The following is a 6,586-nucleotide window of genomic DNA, read 5'->3' as shown; positions in this document are numbered from 1 at the left end:
CCTTCCACCTTTTCCTTATCTTCCAGCTACGTTTTCTTTCTCTGTCTCTTTACTTCTTCCTCTCATTTTTTCCCCATTCCTTGCCGTTTTTTGTGCGTTCCTTCTTTTTCTACCTCTCTCTCTTTCCTCCTCTTCCTCACATTCTATCGCCGTCCGTGTTCTCTTGACCCCCATGTAACCAGTCGTACCCACTCTGAGACACGTTGCATTTTCGTTTCACGCAGTTTTTCTGTCAAATTCTCTCCTCCTGCCTCAACTACCTGTTCCGTCATTTGCACTTCAAACAGTGACCTAAGAGAAGATACAGGAGGAGGAGGAGATGGAAGAGGAGGAGGATGGATAAAGAGTAAGAAGTAAAGCAGCGAAACCGGGGCAGATGTATGAGCAAATGGACACGAGCAAAAGAACGAGGACTTTTCTGAGGAGTCGCCTCGAGCTGAAGGACGGTTTAGATAAGGAGTACGAGGAGTCGGTGGTGTCTTGTCAGGGAAAAGTCATTTAGAGTTGGAGAGAGTGGAAGTGGTGTTCAGGGAGGAAAAGGGAGACAGGCACCAATGATTTTGCTCCCCGAATATTCCATGGTTGCATATTTCTTAGAGGAAAATTTAAGGAGCGAAATCGAAAATGAGGTGGTTAGAAATGAAGTGAGTGAAAGTGGTGTTCGAAGAGGGTAAGAGAGATGGTCTGTCATGATTTCGTTTTACATTCGTGAGTTGGCTGCAGATTGCAGAGCAAAATCATAATAAAAGCACCATGGCAGTTAATCCTTCCATGGCCGTGTTCTCTCTTGTTTTTTTTGTTCCAACTAATACCAGACGATTATATTCAGCTGGAGGTGAGCCAAAGGAGCCGACAGTGTTAATATCTTCACCATTAACCCTGCCATGGTCGGGGCAATTCTTGTACTCTAGTCCAGCAAACCGCCAGATGATTATATTCAGCTTAGTGTAACTTATAGAAGCCTGACTGTAAATACTGCTACCATTAACCCTGTCATGGGTGGAAAAATTCAAGTATTGTATTCCAGCTGACGCCAAAATAATATTCATCTGACAGTGAGTTACAGGAGCCTGAGAGTGTTAATATTGTCACCATTAACCCTCTCATAGTCGTGGCAACTCTATTGTTCTATTCCAGCCAAGCCCAGACGATTTTTGTTAGCTTAGAGTGGGCATTGGAGTTTGAGACTGACAACTCGTATCAACTCGGTAATTATTGAGTCTTCTCTCGTATTCTCTTCCAGCTAACGCAAGATGATTTTTAAAGGCTAAGACAAAAGAACAAGAGCTTGTGAGTGCTACGTGTGTGTGTGTGTGTGTGTGTGTGTGTGTGTGTGTGTGTGTGTGTGTGTGTGTGTCTGTGTCTGTGTGTCTGTGTCTGTGTGTGTGTCTGTGTTGAAGTGGTGTTCCAGCAGGGAAAGTGAGGCAGTATTAATAAAGTAAATTGAATCTATCGCCATAAGATTAACTAAAACAGTACATTATTTTGGCCAGTCTGGAGAAATCCAAGTAATTCAAAGGTTAACCCCTTCAGTTACATGAATATTTTTTATTATGTCCTTGATATCCCAGAAAGCTGTATTTACCTTTGTTTAGATTTTCAAACTGGACGGGTTGCATGGCCTACATTAACTTACTTTATTCAAGGGGGCTCTGCTAACTTGGGTCAAAGTATTGGGTAGCTGCAGAAATGCTGCTACAAAAAGACATCATCGTAGTATATTTCATCATTGCTAATTACGAAAAATGAATAACGTGGATGTGATACCAAGGGAATTACCCAATGAATGATGTAAACAGACAGCTGTATTGTTTATGACCATGTTAATAGCTTTGCCGATATTGAAATCATCAACTGCTCCAAGTGTTTCCATGAATTTGATATCAATATTTTTTTCCATCAGAGAGCACTGCGACTACGTACTGTAATATCCAGTTCAACATTTCCACACTCAAGCATTATTTGTTGGTGACCTTTCATATCACAGTCATTCAGGGATGTAATATAGATAGATAGATACAGTATACGTTCACCCCAAACTCCTACAATTTTAACCTATAGTCCCAAATAATTTTCCATGATTATCCTGTCCATCATCGTCATTCTCCATCACTTGCCACTCACTTCATGTTGTTCTAGTGTCCTTCTCCCTTATTTATGCTACTAGTTCATTTCGTGTCCAGGATGAAAAGGCTTTAACTGTTTATTGTCACTATTTGTCACTATCATCAGACATTTTTATTTATCTTAAGGGAGTGCTCTTGCAGCGAATGAGTCAGTGAATACGTCTTATCCATAATCCCACAGAATTTCTCTTAGTCCTTTACTAAAATGACATCAGTTATATGAAAACCTTCTGCCTTTGGGGGATCAAATGTAGTTTGAGAGAGACCTCTAATAATGAAGGATTCAACATACGCTATAGTTTAACCCCTTCATTAAAAAAGAAAATGCTGGTTTGAGTAATTTCTAAATAAGAATACTTATGCTTACTCCACTATCTATTTCCTTTCAAAGAATAAAGTCCCGTAGTATATGCTAATTCAATAGCCCAAACCAGGAACTCAAGGCCTATAGTTCTTTGCATACAATCTTTATAGTCCCTACCTGTACTTTGCACATCTCTCCCCTTTCTGCATACGAAATTCATGTTTTCTTTTTTCATTTGCTCATAAACTCTCGCCTCTTTTGCGTGTAGGGTTGACACTGTATATCTGTATTATTTGTAACATCACCTGTATTCTGTATAAATCTCACGGGTAGCTTAGCGGAAAATGCCATGTGTCAAAAGCGATGGATTTATGAACCAAGCGACGGGTGAAGAGACAAAGGGTCGTAAACAGACACGTAAACTACGAGGCGGCACACACACACACACACACACACACACACACACACACACACACACACACACACACACACACACACACACACATAGAGTAAGTTATTTTACAGAAAGGAGAATACTTTCATAGAGAGCAAAATATTATGCAGAGAGCAGTGTATTTTGTATGTATAGTCCTTTGTTGACATTAGAGCGTTTGTAGAGAGCAGATTATTTTGTTGTGTACAGAGTAATTTGTAGAAAGCAGAGAAGTTTGTAAGCAATTTTTCCAGACAGCGTAGTACTTTGCAGAGAACAGAGAATTTTCAAAACAGCTTCCTAAGTTGACGGGATTGCAGCCGTAGGAAGCCATCAAGTACCACAGTTTTCTCTTTATTAGGTGAGGATCTTTTCTCGTCATTTTAGATATAAAGGACCCATTTTCTTATTCCATTTTGAGATTTGCTCCACCACATCTACATTATGAAAATAAAGCTTTTACTAATCCCTATCTTATCAGCTTCCGTCTTGACTTTACTGCCACGATATTTGCAGGTCTCCTCAGGTCTTCGGGTTGTATTCTGTCTGAAGATTTCGTCGCACTTGTCTTAGCGAATTGTTTTCCACACTGGACTTCAGTATCTATTTTTTTTTTTTTAATGCAAACTATGTCAGTAATAAAACTATAAAAACAGCATAGAAGAGAATGATAAAGGGCAAAATGCAAAATAAAATGCTAAGGAAAAGGTGCTGCGAAGCATCCTATACCACTCGTTTTTTACATATCCAATACTCACTCTCGGCTTTCGTCCCTGTGATTTGCATATATATGACGTATGTCTGTCAATTATATCAAGTTTTAAAACAATATTTCAGTCATAATTCCGCCATTCAGCACTGATATTTTACTTTGTGATTTTTTTCAGTATACGCTACATTTGATAACTGCAATACTTGTATTGTTTTTTTTTTCCCACGAGTTATCTTATTTGCATAAAGTTTCAATCCATTCTTTGACTTCTTTCTTCATCGCAGTTCCTCCCTTTCTTACATTTCCTCTGCTTCCTGCATTTCTTCATATTTCCTGTACATGAATTGGGAAATGAAAGAAATGGAGTGATTCTACAGGAAACATTAGATATGTTGGGGAAATATGCTTAAGAGGGATATTTTTCTTCCTAGTATTTTCTCACATTTTCAGCCATTTTCCCACTGTCTGCATTCATCCCCCTTTCGTGAAGTTTCCCAGTACTTACCTCTATTTTCATGCATTCTCTCCAAATCTAACAGTTGCCATATTACCTGCATTGCTCCCAGTACACGTCTTTTCCCATGTATAGTATATCACACATTTTCCACAGTTCCAGCCATATCACCAGTTCTGGCATTTTCACTATTTCATGCAGTTCCTAACTATATATTTTTTTCCATTACACCTGCATTTTAGTTTACTCGCCTTATCGTGACATCAGCCGTTGACCTGTTCACGCATATTATCCAATGACGTCATTCCAAAAACAATAAAACCTACTTATAAACATTCAAATGGTAACGAATTAATATATTTTTACCTTTACACAGTAGATAAAACATAAACGAATTACATACCAGGAAAAAAGAAGAGACAGCACCACAATGTTAATGGAAATATGAACTGCAACAAAGGCAGCAGCAAAGAGAAAGAACGCAAGATTTCAGCAAAAGAAGTAAATATCGCACCTGAAACGAAAACTTAGATATGGCGACGCATTATGTTGAATGGAAAAATATCAAGATGGCTTTAATGCCTATCGAATGCACGAGATTCATTTAGGTAATATTCATTCCAAGTGACCATCATCCGCTAGAAGACCATGCAGAACAATTGGTTTAAAGTACTGGTTCTCCACATGTACCGCTGGGTGAATGGAGACAAAAATAGAAACGAACTTTGTCCAAGAGACTGACCGGCCAGGGAACTGAATTCTGATTTTTCCAGGTGAATTCTAGAGATGCTTACCCGTACTACCTCCTCGCTCAAGAATATCAGAGTTGGAATCATATATATATATATATATATATATATATATATATATATATATATATATATAATAAAAACCGATTCCCTGTCTTGCATACACTATGGCTTGTTTTCACAGGAAGGACAAGGAACAGGGAGTGCAGAGTGTTTTCAAGTATCGAATTAATCGTACAAACAGCAAATCTTAGTTAAGAGAAGGAAATTATCGTTGGTTAAGACTTTTTGCTGCAGGAAGGACACGGAAAGTAGCATGCAGAATCTTCCCATGGCTCTAGTTCTCCCTACAAAAACAAATCCATGGTACGACAGCTAATCAGTCGTAAATATGTGTGAGAATCCCACCCCTGGGTACGATGGCTGACCCGTGGTGGGATTTACGTGAGTGGTGGTGACCAGCGAGGGCTGTGAAGCGCGAATGGTGGGTTTTACGGGTGTGGTGGTGCATGTGGCCAAGATTGCTTGGTCAGCCCGGAAGGTGCTCACCAAGTGGAAAGGTCCATTGATAAAGATGTGAGAATTGATAGAGTGCAAGAGGTGTGGAGGCATAAATTTCCTGACTCACAAACGACCAGTTGTAAAAGGTATCTGTAAAGTCAAATGACATCAGGGATAGCGCCAGCACTGAAAGGAAAGATTTTGAAGTGTTAGACTGCCGAAAGGTGTGACCTGTACTGCAGATATGCGACTCGCTTCAAGTATCTACATTACCTTCTGTTATTTTTAATAGTGTAAGTTACCCTCACCTCCTGCTGCTAACTCTAATGTATATCTATTTTTTCCTCAAAGCAAAGAGAGAGAACCATGGGCTCCAGTACTTCGGAATGGCCTCTTTTACAAATGAACCAAAGACAGCTAAATCCAACGGCTTTCGTTTAGAGATGCCTATTCAAGGTCCAGGTCGTCTCGTGCGGCTGTCACCATAAAAGGAACCACTGCCTGGAACACTTTTGGTCCCCTTCCCAACCTAGACCATTGCTGTTTTGAGGTATATTTTTCACACAGTATTGCGAAGAACCTGTTGCATATACCTTGTGTGTAAACTTAGCATAAAAGCAAGTTAAAGGATTTTTCTGAGTAAGAGATTCAACAGTAAATCTACTTTTCAGTTTTCTCCAGCGTAGTTATCAATTGGCCGGTGTGTCTTCCAGTGCCAATACATTCAGAGGCCAGTTTTCTATGGTCTGTGTCTTATACTGCTGTTTTAAGCCTTCCAAAATTGTCACATTGTACATAGATGCTCATATCTCCCGCTAATTTTTAGGCAGAGTATTACCATAGCAACATTAGTTACACAAAGAGCGTTTATACAAGGCGGTTCATAATGGGGTAATCCAACCCAGTTATTATGATATGGCAACCAGTTCTGTTGTCCTTACACTCTGCTAACAAATAACTTTTAGAAAACTAGCCGCACCAGCAACCTCTGAATCTTTGCAAGTCAACATTTGCCTTCCCATCCATCCATCCATTGCCAGACGCCATGTATCCCGAATGGGGTGGCCAAGGGCTTAGAGCTAATTGTTTTACAGGGAGGGGCACTAATCCTCCACCAACCCCACTTGACGTAGGGATGCCAACAGCATCTGGTGTTCCCAGGCGGTCACCCATCCAAGTACTAACCAGACCCAACATTTGCTTTGATGAGAGAATTTTGGTGCACGGAATATTTTCGATGAATTCTGTGGTTAGCACTTTTAAGCCAACGCCTGGGAATATTTTTGTTTTATTTTGCTAAGGTTTTG

This window comes from Coenobita brevimanus, unplaced genomic scaffold (assembly GCF_032717465.1).
Source record: "Coenobita brevimanus isolate Jiangsu-jjx unplaced genomic scaffold, ASM3271746v2 jjx.HiC_scaffold_2796, whole genome shotgun sequence".
NCBI lineage: Eukaryota > Metazoa > Arthropoda > Malacostraca > Decapoda > Coenobitidae > Coenobita > Coenobita brevimanus.
The sequence above is the reverse complement of the archived record's forward strand: the minus strand, read 5'-3'. Positions refer to the sequence as shown.